The 17199-nt window shown below is 39.6% G+C and overlaps 1 protein-coding gene and 1 pseudogene across 1 annotated transcript in view; both read right to left on the bottom strand.

Annotated features, from left to right (window-relative positions):
• Positions 1-17199, bottom strand: part of FAF1 (Fas (TNFRSF6) associated factor 1) — a 665112-nt gene that overhangs the window by 498275 nt on the left and 149638 nt on the right. The window lies entirely within an intron of this gene.
• Positions 1233-2358, bottom strand: LOC102838419 (annotated as a pseudogene).

Below are 17199 nucleotides of genomic sequence, written 5' to 3' on the forward strand. Positions count from 1 at the left end.
AGAGATAGTATAGGGGGCAGACTTGCAGGGTATACCCTTTGGTTGGTTGATGATACATGGAGGGGATTGGAACCATGGCAATGAAATGATATATGATAGAATGAATGTAAAACTAATGTTCTCCCATGTAAACTATCATATAATTCACAATAAAACATTAAAAAAAAAACGGAGGGTCAGATAAAAAGATGAACACCACCAACAAGATGGATTGGCAAAGTGGCAGCAACAATGGGCTCAAATGCATCAATGATTGCGAGGCTGGTGCAGGACCGGATAGTGTTTTGTTCTGTTGCGTATAGAGTCACTATGTCTCAATACTATTTGCAGATGATATGATCCTATACACAGAAAATCCCAAAAGATTCAGCAAAAAAATAATTGGAACTCATTTGAAGATTCAGAAAGTGGTAGGGTGCAAGATCAAGATACAAAATCAGTTGCATTCCTCTATACTAATAAAGACAGTTCTGAAATGGAAATTAGGAAAGCAATACCATTTATAATAGCCATCCAATGGATGAAATGTTGTTGCTGTTGTTTTTAAGTGCCATCAAGTCGGTTCTGACCGATAGCATCCCTGTACAGGGTTTCGAAGGAGTGCTGGCAAGTTTGAACTGCCAACCTTGCAGTTCATACCGACATCACAGTCCAGTGCATTAACCCACAGGACCGCAAATACTAATAAATCTAACCAGAGAAACAAAAGACCTATAAAAGAAAACTCCACAACACTACTACAAAAAAAAACAAGAGATTTACAAAAATGGAAGAATATACTATGCTCATGGATAGGAAGACTTAACACTGTGAAAATATCAACACTACCCAAAACAATCTACAGATGTAAAACAATCTCAATCCCAATTTCAACAATATTCTTTAAAGAGATAGAAAGCATGATCACAAACTTTATATGGAAAGGAAAGAGACCTTGGATAAACAAAGCACTGCTTAAGAAGAAGAAAAAAGTGGGAGGCCTCTCACTCCCTGATCTCAAAATCTACTACGATAAATGAATTTCAAGAAAATTGATACTAACAAAATTCTCTTCCAATCCATGAACGTGCTATCTCACAATTAATTAAGTCTTTAATTTTTTCAGTAATATTTTGTACTTTTCAGTATAAAGTCTTATATAATTTTGCTAAGTTTATTCCTAACTTTTTTTGGAAGAATAAACATCTTTAATACATATGCTGGATGGGAGGGAAGAAGATTTATTTGTATTTTCAGGCCTTGATTTTCCTCAGATAAACTCCAGCTTCTCTCCCTCTAGCACATAACCATCTGCTCAGTCACAGTGGCCTGGTTTTGAAGCTCTACATGCCAAGAAGCTTGCCCTGCTGGAAATGCTCTACCAGAAGACTGCTGATGTTTGCATTCTTTGTCCTTTCTCATTATTTTTTCTGAATTTTCTTTTATCACTTTTTGTTTACTATCTCATCCTCTTCAGGAGTCATTCTGGCTCCCTTCTTGTGGCCCAGAGGCAGTACACAGTGGGACTTGTACCACTGCTGGTACAATGGGCTGTCAATGAGCATGAAACAGCTCTTTACCAGGGTCTTGATATAGACCAGCTCATTATTGGATGCATTTTAGACACCATCAATGATTCTCATCTTTTGAGTACAACACTCAAGAGTCCCAGGAGAAGTTCCCCAATCCAGCCTTAGGGAGAGATACCTCTTGTTGTCTCCTCTAACATTAACTGTGTATATGTGGTAGGTGCCGATATTAGTGTTGGCAGCCAGGCATTCAGCTCATACTTCTGCTTCTTGTGGTAGGGCTATCTCTTGCTCCCAGTCTCGGGTGCTTGTGTGAGTTGTCCAAGTACATGTCCATCACTCAGCACTGGCTTGAAAGAGAGAGCTATTCCTAACTTTTCAAAAATATTGATACTGTGTTATTTTAAATGCTACTGTCTAATTATTCATTGCTAGCCTAATTGATAGGTACATATAGATTGTATACTGTGTCCCTGTTAAACTCAAAATAAATTCTAGTAGATTTTTGGGGTTATATTTTGAGAGATATTATACATAAATTTTATGTCCTTTGTAAATAAAGACAATTACCATTGATCCTTTAAAATATGTACAAATATCTTTTATTTCTTTTTCCATTCTTAAATTTAAAAGAGATACAAACATGCTAAGAAACAATACCAACAATTGCTGTATAGATATATACAACATACACAGAGAGCACACAGTAAGAAGCAATACCAGTCAACGTCTCTCTGTGAAACTCTGAAACAGAATCATCATGAAAATGGGGCTCTAAAGATTTTGGGTTCTGGATATCCCATGCCCCGATCAAGGGAGAAGACAGACAAACTGTGACCTCCCATTCCATGGTGGAGAACAATACAGTGCCATTAAAAGACTGCTTAAATTATATGTGCAGCACTGATACCCTAAAATGATTCATGGATTTTAAGAAAAAAAGGTATCTCAAACAAACGAGATGAAAGACCAAATGAAACAGACAACACATGAAAATTTGGGAACCCTGAACTTCAGAGGAAAGGTTAGAAGAAAGTGGACTTACTACTTGTTGGGAGACGCTGAGCAGGGACAGCAAAAGAGGGACACTGGCAAGTGGCTGACCAGATGCAGAATGACCATCTTGAACTTTTGTGAGCAGCTTTACCAATAGAAAGTGGCACAGCAGAGCAGATTCATACTAATGATGGGAAAAGTATGAATTCTTTTTTCCCCATGCTTCCCTTACATTATGAAAGATGAGAAGAATACAAAAAGTTGAATGAAATCCAAACAGGATAGACATCAAAATATAATTACCAAGATATATCATAATCAAACTCTCTAAAACTAAAACAAGGAAAGAATTCTGAGAGCAGCTTAGGAAAAATGAAAAATTACCTAAGAGAATCAAGAAGCTAATCTCTGATTTCTCAGCAGAAAACATGGGGCAAGAAGGCAATGAGAAGGACAAGGCCAGCCGGAGTGGCTAGAAGAACAGAAGACTCTTCTTGAAAGAAAGACCAACAGGAAAAATACAAAACAATATAGGCAGCCCAACTGACTACTACAAGAACAAGCAAGTTGCTCACCCAAGAGATATCAAGGCAAGCAGTCAGGTCCCCTCAGGGCAAACCCCCTTCCTAGACTTAGACTTAATGGGAATACACGAGCAGACACGTGCTCTGACTGGTGACCACATTGGTCACCTATAAGAGAAAGTGAGGTAAAAACAGCAATGAGGCTGCAAGCTAAGTCCAACCACATTCAATACACTCCTGTAAACCCAGGTGGAGACCTGGTTGCCTAGCACTTTGGCAAGACCTGAGGACTCCTGGGCCCAGAGTCAGTGACATAGCCACAGAGGACTAGAGTGGAGAATGAAGCATCCAGCTGATAAGAAGAGAGGGCATATGCACAAGAACACCCACACTTGCAGATAATACTCACTTGACCTGGCTTCAATGGCTAGATGATCAGAGCTCAACCAGAAGAAGAAAGAAGAGGGAAAAAAAAAAAAAGAATAATCTGATATAATTTGATGAACTTGACCTAAACCTATGGATGTTGTAGCTCAAAAGAGGGAACAAATCTTTACAGCGAGGATCATTCCCACCTCCTCCATACACAGAGTAGACAGTGATGGGCAACTTGGACATTGGTTACCTAAAATGGGTGTGTGGGGGGAAAGGGGGCTATAAAGCAAGAAGTGACTGGCTTAGAAGTTTTCAAGAGGTAACTTAGATCCAGAGGGCATGGAGGAAGGTAGAACCTCCAATGAGTAGTATACAATCTGTCTGGGCAAGACTGATGAAAGGAAGTGTGGATAGCACTCATGTGGTACAATAGTGAATCATTACTATCAGGACTGAATGTGAGGGTTGGAAATGTAAAGGTAGATGTTTTGTAGCAAAAGGAGGGGAGTGGTTGACTTTTCAATCCAGATGCAGAGGGCCTTGGGACCATCAAGGGAGAAGAACAGAGTGTGGGACCCTATCCAGAGAAACAGTGATGTTAGAGATTGAAGCAGAGACAATGATGTGGAAAGATGGAGTGGCTGGGAACTCTAAACCCAGAGAGGGAGAGGGGTTGTGTGCTGACGACCAGGAGGCAGGTTTGCGGGATGTACCATTTGGTTGGTTGATGATGCATGGAGGGGATTATAACCAAGGCAATGTAACAATATACAACAGGATGAATGTAAAGCTCATGTTCTCCCATGTAAACTATCACATAATTCACAATAAAACATTTTTAAAAAGAAGGCAATGAGATGGCATATACAATACTTTTTCAGAAAAAAATTGCCAACTAAGAATCATATACCCAGCAAAGACATCCCTCAAATACAATGCAAAATTAGGACATGTTCAGATAAAAATAAATTAAAGGAATTTGTAATAACCAGACCAACTTTACAAAAAGCATTAAAGGGCTTTCTTTGGACTGAGAACCAACAACAGTAGACAACAATCTGAGATTAACATACAACATCATCCTGAACTCAATCCACATATAAAAGTATTTAAAGTAAAATAAATCTACAAGACTGAAGCCAGGGAACCAGAGATATGAATTTATAGTGAAATCAACTACAAAGGGGAAAGAGGAATAGTGTAGAAATAGAACTTCCAAGTGACAAGGAAGTGAAGTTGATGACAAGAAAAAATATAGTTTTAAATGGGGGAAAATAATACTTTACAGAGTAACCACAGTAAAATTAATTACCTTCACATCAAAATAAAAAAGAGGAAAGTAAGCAAGCTGTAGTAAATGTTAATACACAGAGATGAAAACGAAAAGAAAACCCACAAACAAAATGAATGCAGCACAGAAAATTATGTAGAACAAAAAACTCAGCTGTACCACAAAAAAAATACACACACAGCAAAATGATAGCCATCAATTTATACCTATCGATAATTACACTGAATACAAATGGACTGAATGAATCATTCAAGAGACAGAGAATAGCAGAATGATCAAGAAACAGGATCCTTCAATGTACTGTCTACAAGAGACACACCCAAAAGATGGAGACAACCTAAATACTCATCAACAGAAGAATGGTTAAACATGTACTAGTTTGATGATGTTAACGAAATTGAGGAAAATAAAGCAATGAAGAATTTGGACATGCTCCATTGACACCTGTTGACCTTGAGATAAAAGAGAGAAGCAGAATAGCTGGCTGGTCTGAAGTTAGAGAGCTATATGAACTCCTGAGCCCAGGGGCACTGACCTAGTCCCTGAGGACAAGTTCTAACAGTGAAGGGACCAGCTGGTCTGAAGTGCAGGGAGATATATGTGTGAACTCCCAAACCTGTCACTGGTGCCCATTTGACATATCTTGAATAGCTAGGGCTAAGCTGACCAGATGAAGATAAAAATGTTTGATACTGTGAACAAGTGTAAATTGCTGCACTTTGAAGGATGGCACTTTTGGTTATGGATGCATTTGCTCAAAATTCCAACCAGAATGGAAGATTCTTCAGACCAAGGAATATGCTAGTCTCCGCAGTGAAATGGATTGATGGTGGTGGTGGTGTGCCGTGGAGTCAGTTCCGACTCATAGCAATATTGCACAGGATTTCCAGGGTTGTAAATCTTTATGGAAGCAGAAATCCTCATCTTTCTCCCGCGGAACAACTCGTAGTTTCGAACTGCTGACCTTGAGGTTCGCAGCCCGATTCGTAACCACTACACTACCAGAGCTCCTTTGATAGGTATGGGCAATTTAGACATCGGTTCTAAAAAAATGAGGGGTCTATAAAACCATGAAATGGCTGACTTACATGCTTTCATGGGTGTGCTTTGACTCAGAATGAGGGACAAGGGATAGTTTCCTCTTTTCCAGAGGGTCTGGTGAATAGAGAGTGGGGTAAGATGCTAATAAGATTTTATGATTTCAATAGTGAGTAATTGTTAGCAGGATTAATTGTGACTCTCAAAACTGTAATTGTAGAAGATGTAATACTGAAAAGGGGCGAGGGTGTTAATTCTTAACTTATGAAAGACAATGGCTACCTTTAGTAGTGTAGTGATTACACATTGGACTGCTAACCGAAAGCAGTTTGAAACTACCAGTAGCTCCATGGAAGAACGAAGAGGCTTTCTGCTCCTATAAAAGATTTACAGCCTTGGAAATCCTATACAGAATTAAACTCAAGAGTACACCACCACTACCACCACCAGTACATACATACAATGGAATACTTTCCAATGTTGAAGAGTAACAACGAATTTGGGAAACACCTTACATAATGGATGAACCTGGAGGACATTATGCTGGATGAAATTAGTCAATCACAAAGGGACAAATATTATATGAGACTACTGTTGTAAAAACAAAAGGGTTTCTTGATATAAGAAACATTCTATGATGGTTATAGGGCAAAAAGGAAATTATACTTGACCAGAGGGTACACATGTCAACATGGGTGATGGAGCAGGCAATATACAAGAGGGGGGTGGGCAAAGGAAAGATGAAGGTAGTAGGGGACACAAGGAAGAATGTGAGAGTTAAAGTGAATAGAACTAAATACTGCTAACTGATGGTACATGGAGGGGACTGCAATCATTGTAATGAAGCAAAGTATATGATTCGTTGAATGTAAAACTGATTACCCTATAAACCTTCACTCAATTCACAATAAAGTGTTTTTGTTGTTGTTTTGTTTTTAAATGGGTATCTCAAAGTGGTATCTCAGAAACAATGGCTGTAACAACAACTAGTGTGGTGCTATTAATTTACTTGATATGGCTTTTCTAGCTAAAGTCTTCTTAACTCCTTCCAAATGATTGCATGTTGTTGTTAAGTGCTGTCAAGTCGGTTCCGACCCATAGCATATGGGTTTTCAAAGAGTATCTGGTGAACTTGAACCACTGACCTTGAAGTTCAAATGACTTTATAGTCAGGCGCATTAACCCACGCCAGGACTCCAAATGATTGCACAGGACCATGCAAATAGGGTGTACAGGACTCTAACACTGGGATTGGTTAGTTTTGTCATCTCGCTAAATTTAAAAGGAGTCATCTCAGAAGCTGGAAGAAAAAATCACAGGGTCATCAACAAAGAAAAGCCATGAGCAGAACACCAAATCGTTACCTGGAAAAGCAGTGACAGCAGAGGTGGCAGCATGGAAAGACAGAGCAGTTATGAGTTTCCTGGCCCATAGACAAAGTAAACATGAGTGCCTAAAGGCAGGAGGCTGGCTTGCAGAATGTGCTCTTTACGCATTTACAGATTGACTAAAGGAACTTTGTAACATATGCCCAAATCAGGGCAGAGGCCAAAGACAAGAGCAATGCATGCCTGCAATAACAGAGATGAGGAGTTTCTGACTGGAGAACTGCTGCATCCTGTTTCTGACCCTGAATTGTACTCTGTTCACTTCCTCAATAAACCCCATAATTCTGAGTATTGTCTCTGAGTTCTGTGTGACCACTGCAATGGATTATCAAACCCAGCAGAGAAGTAAGGATGCTGTGGGAGGGATGGTTGGTGTCAGAATTGGGTAAATAAAGTTGTAGAGTGGAGACAGGTCTGATCTCTGCCTCAGGCATTGGGCCTGGGCTGATTTTAAGTTTGATTCTACTTCTCTTCTGTAAAACCAAAGGAAGTCAGACATGATGGCCTCTACATCATTTTTGCAACTGGCATCTATACCACATTTTCTTTAAATGTGAACACAACTATATGCAATGGCTAAATGATCTGAAAATGTTTAACCAGGAAAAATGGAGAAAGATAGTACCTTCTTTCAATATCTGAAGAACTATCTAGAGAGAATATTATATGGTCTATCTCTGAAAAAAGAATGAGGTCAAAGGAATGAAGACTCAAAATAAGAAAAAATAACAAAACAAACTGATACCTCTTCTTTTGCATGTATTTAGAATATAAAATGATTTGTACTCATACAATTTTAGTATGTTTTCTAATAATGTAATCTAATAATGTAATTATTGCCTTAAATTAATGACAACCCCATCACTAAAAAGTATTTAAGCACACAATAGATGATCCTAAGATAAACATATGGAAAGGACTTTAATTGGTGGGTGGTTAGACTAGTTTTTACAGGTTAATCAGTTCTAATTTCTATAAAATGAAGATACAAGTTCTGACTATCTGAAAGTACAATGAAAAAAGCGGTTCAATGAGCATAAAAGGGCAGAAGTAGACTTGGAGAAGAGAAGGAGAGCATCAATCTGTCAATGGTAGAAAAGGTAAGTTTTATTAAGTAAACTTTTCAGCCAACTGAAGACCACAATCCCAACTTTAGCACTACATATTCCTTATTATTCTTCCAGACACACTATTGTCTGTATGCTTTATCTGCCCCTGTACTTTACCTCTACCTAGAATAAACTTTCTCCGTAATATGTCCACATGACATATTTTGACCTATACATATTTCAGTCTGGTTACTCTATACAATATTTCCTGATGACCTCCATAACCCTATTAACTCACTTCCCATACTCATATATCCCTAATTAAACAGATTTAATTGCTTCCTTTACAATATCTTATCACTTTGTGATTATTATCGAAATTATTTTACTGGAAAAATCATAACTAAATCTCTGACCCAAGAAATCTGAGAATCTTGGTTTAATCCTCTGGAACAAGAAAAACAATGTCTTTCTCCCAGGGTTTTAAGGGTTGTACAGGATCTAAGCAAAGAGGCATGGTGTAAAGTATGTGTGTGTGAACGTAAGTCTTTTATTTGCCTTTCTTCTGCCCCGATATAGACTATGTACACTGGGGTTGTTGTTGTTAAGTGACGTCGAGTTTGTTCCAACTCATAGCAACCCTGTATAGGATTTTTGAGGAGCAGCTGGTAAATTTGAACTGCCAACCTTATGGTTCAAACTGACCTTTGTTCCAGTGCATTATCCCACAGCACCAAACCAGGAATCCGTGCATTGGGGTAAAGACTGCCATTTCACACATATTCCTTGTTGTTGTTAGGTACCGCCCATCGAGTCATTTCCTACTCATAGCAACCCTATGCACAACAGAATGAAACAAAGCACAGTCCTGCGCCATCCTCATAATTGTTACACTTGAGCCCATTGCTGCTGTCACTGTGCCAATCCATCTTGTTGGGGGTTCGCTGACCCTCCAATTTACTAAGCATGATGTCTTTCTCCAGGGACTAGGCCCTCCTGATAACATGTTCGAAGTATGAGATATGAAGTCTCCCCATTCTAGCTTCTGAAGAACATTCTAACTGAACTTAGTGTAATTTACACAGAGTAATTAACAAATATCTCAAATAAAATGACTGCATGGAAGTCTCTAGGAACTTACTTCCTAATTCTCAGCACTAGTTGCTAAGTATGAGACCTTGGGAAAATGAAAATATAGTTGTGACTGAGTCAATTTTGTGTCAGAGTAGAACTGTGCTCCAGTTCTGGCTAATTTTAAAAAGATCACCAGGCCTTTCTTCCTAAGTGTCTGTAAATAGACTAGAACCTCTCATTTTTAAGTTAGCAACAAGTATGTTAAGCATATGCACTATGCAGGAACTTTTCATGAGAGGAATTAATGGGAAAATAAATACTACTGATTCTATTTTTAAGCTCTTAGGGAAAAGATGTCTGTTTCAAAGAAAGTGGGGAAAAAGAAGAGACAATGAATCTTACGTAATGATGTGTCTTAGTAATGAAGCTAACTTGACAAAGCAGCTTTCTCAAATGAAACAAGTCATCTGGGATCTTTTAAACAAAGATGGTAAAAAAAGAAGAGACTGGAAGAGGAATGACAGAAAAATTTAACCCAAAATGCACTGCCATGGAGTCAATTCAGATTCACAGAGGCCCTATATGAGGCTTTCTGAGAATGTAAATCTTTACAACAGCAGACAGCATCATCTTTCTTTTTGAAGATGTTCTTAATGCTGTTGAGTCAATTCTGACTCATAGTGACCAAGAGAAACCTATTTTTGTGGGAGCAGAATGTCTCATCTTGCTTCTACAGAGCAGTAGCAGACCTTGTGGCTCACAGTCTAGTGCTTATCATATGACAACAAAAATGAAATAAAGGATAAAAGCAGTTGAGGAAACAAAAATTGTGAAGAAAATAAAGTTCAGACTTTCAAAATTGCCAATGTCAAACTATATTGTTGTTGTCGTTGTTAAGTGCGGTCGAGTCAGTTCCGACCCATAACAACCCTGTATTGCGTTTCTGAGGAGTGGCTAGTGAGTATGAACCACCAACCTTGTGGTTCAAACCGTCTTTGCAGTCTAGCGCATTAACCCATAGTGCCAGATTAATTACAGCAGAGAGAGAGAATGACAGAAAAGGAAAATACTCATTTCTTTCTTTAAATACATCTCTAGTTAGAAAAAAATTTTTTCAATGGGTATACTATTTCAAATGTGAAGCTAAATTAATTAAACATTCAGTGGTTATGAACTGGGCTGCAAACTTCAAGGTCAGCAGTTCAAAACTACCAGTTGTTCCACGGGAAAAGATGAGGCTTTCTGCTCCCGTAAAGATTTATAGCCTCAGAAACCATGTACAGGGTCGCTATGAGTCGGTTCTAACTCCATGGCACATAACCACCACCACCACCATTGGCCAAGTGGCAGCATTGATGGACTCAAGTGTGGCAACAGTAGTGAGGCTGGCCCAGGATCAGGCAGTGTTTCGTTCTGCTGCGCATAAGGTCACCATGAGTCAGTACCGACTAGATGGCACCTAACAACAACAACAAATGCATAGGTGAAAGTAGTTCTGGTGGCAGAGTACATTAAGTACTGGGCTACTAAGTGTAAGGTAAGATTAGCAGTGCAAACCTACCAAACACTCCTTGGAAAAAAGATAAAGCCATCTACCCCCATAAATATTTACAGTATCACAAAACCCAAGGAGCAGGTCTACTATGATTCACTATGAGCCAGAAGTGAACCAATGATTGTGGCTTTTGGTTTTAATGCATAATTGGAATTCCTGGTAGCACAGAGGGTAAGCATCAGCTGCTAACCACAAGGTCAAACCTACCAGCCACTCCACAAGAGAAAGATGAGGCAATTTGCTTTTGCAAAGCTTTGCAGCCTCAGAAGCCCTATGAAGCAGTTCTACTTGATGGCAGTGGGTTAATGCATAAATAAAAATGAACAATGAGTACTAAGACCACAATTTAAGATGTTGCTTACTTATATTTAAAAATAACTTTATAAATTATCTTGGAAGCACACAACTGTTGGCATCGAGGCAAGAGTTGCTAGTTTGCAGATGGATCAAATAACAATGCTACTAATGTACTACTACATTTACTGTCTTTTCTCCTAAAGTACAAATATAACCAGTTCTCCTGTCATTTGATGCTCATAACATCCTTGTCAGACAAATAAGATTGTCACTCTTTCTTTGCACACATACAAATATATACATAGGGCTTACTAATTTATACTGGGTTTGTTGTTGTTAAGTGCTGTTGAGTAGGTTCCAACCCATAGCAACCCTGTACAGGGTTTCCGAGACGCAGCTGATGAGCTTGAACTGCCGACCTTGCAGTTCAAATAGCTTTGCAGTCTGGAACATTAACCCACAGCGGCACACCAAGACTCCAATTATACTGGGTAACTGAGGCAAAAAGGGTTAAGGCATTTGCCAAAGAGTACAAAATTAATCTGAATTGCAGAGTCAAGACCAGAAACTAAGTTTATAAATTTAGCACAAAAGCTGTTTTGAAACACCCTGACCTACTTTTCAGGTTCAAAATGCATTTGCTATATGTCTTAAACCTTTCCATATTCAGCCTGGTTCTTTTAAACTATAATGATGTCCAATATAATAAAAATAGTTTTGAAAAAGTAGATGAAAAATAGAAAAGGAAATAAGAGAAATGATTCAACTAGTAAAAAGACCTATTTTTCTACTACAGTCCAAAAATGAAACGAGGAGTATACTTAAGAAGCCAGGTTAAACCAGGTTTTGCTGACAACACCAATTCAATAAACTTCACCAAACAAAAACCTGTATGTTTGTTACATTAAATTCTGTGCAAGATTTTAAAGGAATATTATAATACACAATAATTCCTGCCCTCAAGGAGATCACACACTACTTTGCACTTGATAGTGTATTATAGAAAAACCAATGCTTTTTTTTTTAATGTTTTATTGTGAATTATATGATAGTTTACATGTTTACATGAGAGAACTTTAGTTTTACATTCATTCCATTGTATATCATTTCATTGCCATGGTTCCAATCCCCTTCATGCATCATCAACCTACCAAAGGGTATATCCTAGAAACCTGCCCCCTCTCCCACCTTCCCCCAGTCTTTGGCCCACAGGCCCTCTCCCTCTCTGGATCCAAAGTCCCCAGTCGCTTGGTCACTCCACATCATCGTCTCTATCTCCATCTCAGGGATCTCTGGTTCTCTGGGTAGAGTCCCACTCTAGGCCCTTCTCCGTTGATGGTCCTAGAGACCTCCGCTCCTAGACTGGAGAAATAATCGCTCCCTTCCTTGCTATAAAACGTCTACCTTTGCGCGTCCAACCCTCATAATCAGTCCCGATAACCATTATTCACTACAGTATCACGAGTTACCCATCTGTATTTCATTTCATCAGCTCCGCCTAGGCAGATTGGATAGTACTCACTGGAGATTCTGCCTTCCTCCATGCCCCCTTGCTCTAGGTTCCCTCTTGAAAGCTTGTAAGCCAGTCACTTCTTGCCTTTGTAGTCCCCCCGACTCCCCATTTGGGTATCCAATGTCCAAGTTGCCCATCTCTGCCCACTCTGTGTGTGGAGGGGGTGGGGATGTTTCTTGCTGTAAGGATTTGTTCCTTCTTTTGAGTCACTGCATCCGTAGGTATAGATCAAGTTCATCAGATTGTACCAGCTCACTCTTTCTTTTTTTTTTTTTTTCCTCTTCTTTCTTCTCCTGGTTGAGCTCTGATCATCTCGTCATCCAGTCCAGGGCACGTGAGTAGTATCTGCAAGTGTGGGTGTTCTTGTGCCCATGCCCTCTCTTCCCATCAGCCGGTAGCTCCACTCTCCACTCAAGTCCTCCGTGGCCACGCCACTAACTCTGGGCCCAAGAGTCCCCAGGTCTCCTCACACTGCTTGCCAAGTAGGTCCTCAACTGGGTCCACAGAAGCCCACTGAACATTGTAAGGCTTAGCTTGCTGCTTCATTGCTGCTTTTACCCCTCTTCCCCCTATCGGTGATGCGTGTGGTCACCAATCAGAGCGTGTATTTCCGTTGAGTCTTAGTCTTGGAAGGAGGTTTGCGTTGAGATGACCCAACCACTTGCCTTGATGTTTCCTAGGGAAGCGATTTGTTTGTTCTTGTAGTAACAGTTCCTCTACCTCTATTGTTTTGTATTTTTCCTGTAGGTCTTTCTTTCAAGAAGTATCTTTTGTTCTTCTAGCTGCTGCAGGCTGGTCTACTCGTCCTTTCAAGTGGAGATTTCTCATCTCTGGAGATCTGGATGTGGTTCGGGTTTCTACCTATAGTTTTATGTATTGCAAAGGCTCCGCAAGAAGCCTCATTCACTGGGTACGCTATAGCCCCAATTTAGGTATTCCAATCAGTTACAGGCAGAAGACGGACTTATAAGCCTTCTACTGTGATGTTTCTGACTATTCCTTTTTCTCCCCATCCAGTGTCTACTCTGACAATGCTTTTTTTTAAATTCTATTAATGTATTTTATTTAATCCAATATTAAAAAAAAAAAAAAAAAAAAAGAGAAAAACAAATCTTTCGCTGATGAGTTGATTCCAACTCATGAAGACTTCCTATGTCAGAGTAGAAATGCTCTCCCTAGGGTTTTCTTCATTATTATCTTTATACAAGCAGATTGCCAGACCTTTCTTCCATGGTACGAGTATGTTTAAACCACCTCCCTTTAGGTTAGTTTAGTCAAGCTCAAACTATTTGGGCCACGCAGTTCCTAACCAACATAGCCACAACAGTATCAACCAATGTATAATAAACATTAAAATTATTAAGGTATTTTACTTTTAATTTTTTCTTAATAAGTCTTCAAAATATAGTGCACATTTTATACTTGCAGCACTTCTCAGTTCAAGTGAACCACATTTCAAGTGCTAAATACCTACAAGTGGCTACCATATTGGATCGCTCAGACTAGCACATTCTTCTCCCATATCTTTGCAAGGCTGGCTCTTCTCATTTATGTCTCTGCTCAGACACAGAGATGCTTTCCCTGACCACACTGTTTAAGCCAGTAACCTAGAACAGCTTTCTTGTCTTCAGAGATTTATCACTTCCTGAAATTTTATTATTTATTTATATGTCTTTCTGCTGCTGCTGCTGTTATAGGGTGCCTTGCAGTTGGTTCTTATGCATAATGACCCTTTATCGGGTTTCTGAGGCTTATAAATCTGTATGGAAGCAGAAAGTCTCATCTTTAATTCTTCAGAGTTGCTGTCTTCCTTTGTTTGTTGTTGTTAGTGCCATCCAGCCATGTCCATCCCATAGTGACCCTATGTAAAACAGAATGCAACACCACTTGGTCCTACGCCACCCTCACAATTATTGCTATACTTGACCCTATTGCGGCTGCCACTGTGCCAATCCATCTCCCTCTTTTTACTGTCCATCCATTTTATCAAACATGATATCCTTCTCCAGGGATTGGTCCCTCCTGATAATATATCTAAAGTATGAGAGATGAACTCTGCCCATTCTGGTTTCTAGGGATCATTCTGGTTGTACTTCTAACACAGATTTATTTGTTCTTTTGGCAGCCCATGGTACCTTCAATATTCTCCTCCAATACCATAACTCAAATGCATCTCTTCTTCTATGGTCTTCCTTAGTCACTGCCCAACTTTCACATGCATCTGGAGCTATGGAAAATATTATTGCTTGGGTCAGGCTCACCTTAGTCTTCAAACTGACATCTTTGCTCTTGAACACTTTAAAGAGGTCTTGGGCAGCTGATTTGCCTAATGTTGTTTGGTTTCTTGACTGCTGCTCTCATGAGTTTGATGTTGGATCCAAACAAAACGAAGTTTTTGACAACTTTAATCTTTCTCCATGTATAATGATGTTATTTATTGGTCTAGTTGTGAGGATTTTTGTTTTCTTTAAATTGAGGTGCAACCCACACTGAAGGATGTGGTCTTTCATCTTCAACAGTAAATATTTTAAATCCTCTTTGCTTTCAGCAAGTAAGGTTGCATCATCTGCATATTACATGTTGTTACTGAGTCTTTCTCCAATCCTGATGCCATGCTCTTCTTCATATAATCCACTTTATTAATTATTTGCTCAGCATACAGATTGAATAAGTATGGTGACAGAATACAACCCGGTGCACGCTTTTCCCTATTTTAATCCATTCAGTACCCCACTGTTCTGTTAGAATGACTGTCTCTCTGTCTATGCACAGGCTCCTCATGACCACAATTAGTATTCTGAAATACTCATTCTCCAAAATGTTGTCCATAGCTTGTCATCATCCACAAAATCGAAAGCCACAAAATCAATAAAGCAAAAGTAAACATCTTTCTGGTATTCTCTGCTTTCAGCCAAGATCCTTCTAATGTCAGCAGTAATATCCCTCATTTCATGTCCTTGAATCTCTGGCAGTGCCCTATCAAGATATGGTTGCAGCCATTTTTGTATTATCTTTAGCAAAATTTTACTTGCATGTGATATTAATGATATTGTCTGATGATTTCTGTATACCATTAGACAAGGCACAAATATAGATCTTTTCCAATCAGTAGGCCAGGTAGCTGTCTTCCAAATTTCTTGGCATAAATGAGTGAGTGCCTCCAGTGCTACATCAGTTTGTTGAAAGATCTTGATGTGTGTTCTAGCAATTCCCAGAGCCTTGTTCTTTGCCAATTCCTTCAATGCACATTGGACTTCTTCCTTAAGTACCATTGGCTCATGATCATATGCTACCTCTTGAAATTGTTGAACATCGACCATTTCTTTTTGGTACAGTCACTCTATGTATTCTGTCCATGTTCTTTTTTTTTTCTTCAATGTTTTATTGTGAATTATGTGATAGTTTACATGGGACAACATTAGCTTTACATTTATCCTATTGTGTGTCGTTTCATTGCCATGGTTACAATCCCCTCCATGCATCATCAACCAACCAAAGGGTATACCCTGAAAACCTGTCCCTTCACCTCCCACCCCCGGTCATCAGCACACAGCCCCTCTCCTTCTCAGGGTCTAAAATCCCCAGCCGCTCCATCTCTCCACGTCATCATCTGCCTTCATCTCTGATATCACTGTTTCTCTGGGTAGACCTCCACTCCCAGACTGCAAAGTCAATCACTCCCCTCCTTTTGCTACAAAATCTATCTACCTTTACATTTCCAACCCTCACATCAGACCTGATAACAATTATTCACTATTGTATCACAAGAGACCTATCCACATCTCCTTTCATCAGCCCCACCCAGACATAATGGGTACTATTCAGTAGAAATTCCACCTTCCTCCATGCCCTCTGGATCTAGGCTCCCTCTTGAAAGCTTATAAGCCAGTCACTTCTTGCCTTTGTAGCCCCACCCCACCCCCTGCACATTCTGGGTAGCCAAGTCCAAGTGGCCCATCCCTATCTACTCTGTGTATGGAGGAGGTAAGAATGATCTTCCTTGTAAAGATTTGTTCCCTCTTTTGAGCTACTACATCCATAGGTTTAGGTCAAGTTCATCAAATTATATCAGATTACTACTTTTTTCCTCTTCTGTCTTCTTCTAGTTGAGGTCTGATCATCCAGTCATTGAAGCCAGGTCAAGTGAGTATTATCTGCAAGTGTGGGTGTTCTTGCGCATATGCCCTCTCTTCTTATTAGCTGGACACTTCATTCTCCACTCTAGTCCTCTGTGGCTATGTCACTAACTCTGTGCCCAAGAGTCCCCAGGTCTTGTCACACTGCTGGCCGACCAGGTCTCCACCCGGGTTCCCAAGAGTCTATTGAACATTGTAGGGCTTAGCGCACAGCTTCATTGCTGTTTTTCCCTCACTTCCCCTTACTGGTAACGAACATGGTCACCAATCAACACATGTATTCCCACTGAGCCTTAGTCTTGGAAGGGGGTTTGTCCTGAGGGGACCTGACCACTTGCCTTAAAGTCTCCTGGGTAAGGAACTTGCTTCTTCTTGTAGTAATCAGTTGGACTGCCTATATTGTTTCGTACTTTTCCTGTCGGCCTTTCTTTCAAGAAGTATCTTCTCTTCTAGCC

This window comes from Chrysochloris asiatica, unplaced genomic scaffold, assembly GCF_000296735.1.
Source record: "Chrysochloris asiatica unplaced genomic scaffold, ChrAsi1.0 scaffold00026, whole genome shotgun sequence".
NCBI lineage: Eukaryota > Metazoa > Chordata > Mammalia > Afrosoricida > Chrysochloridae > Chrysochloris > Chrysochloris asiatica.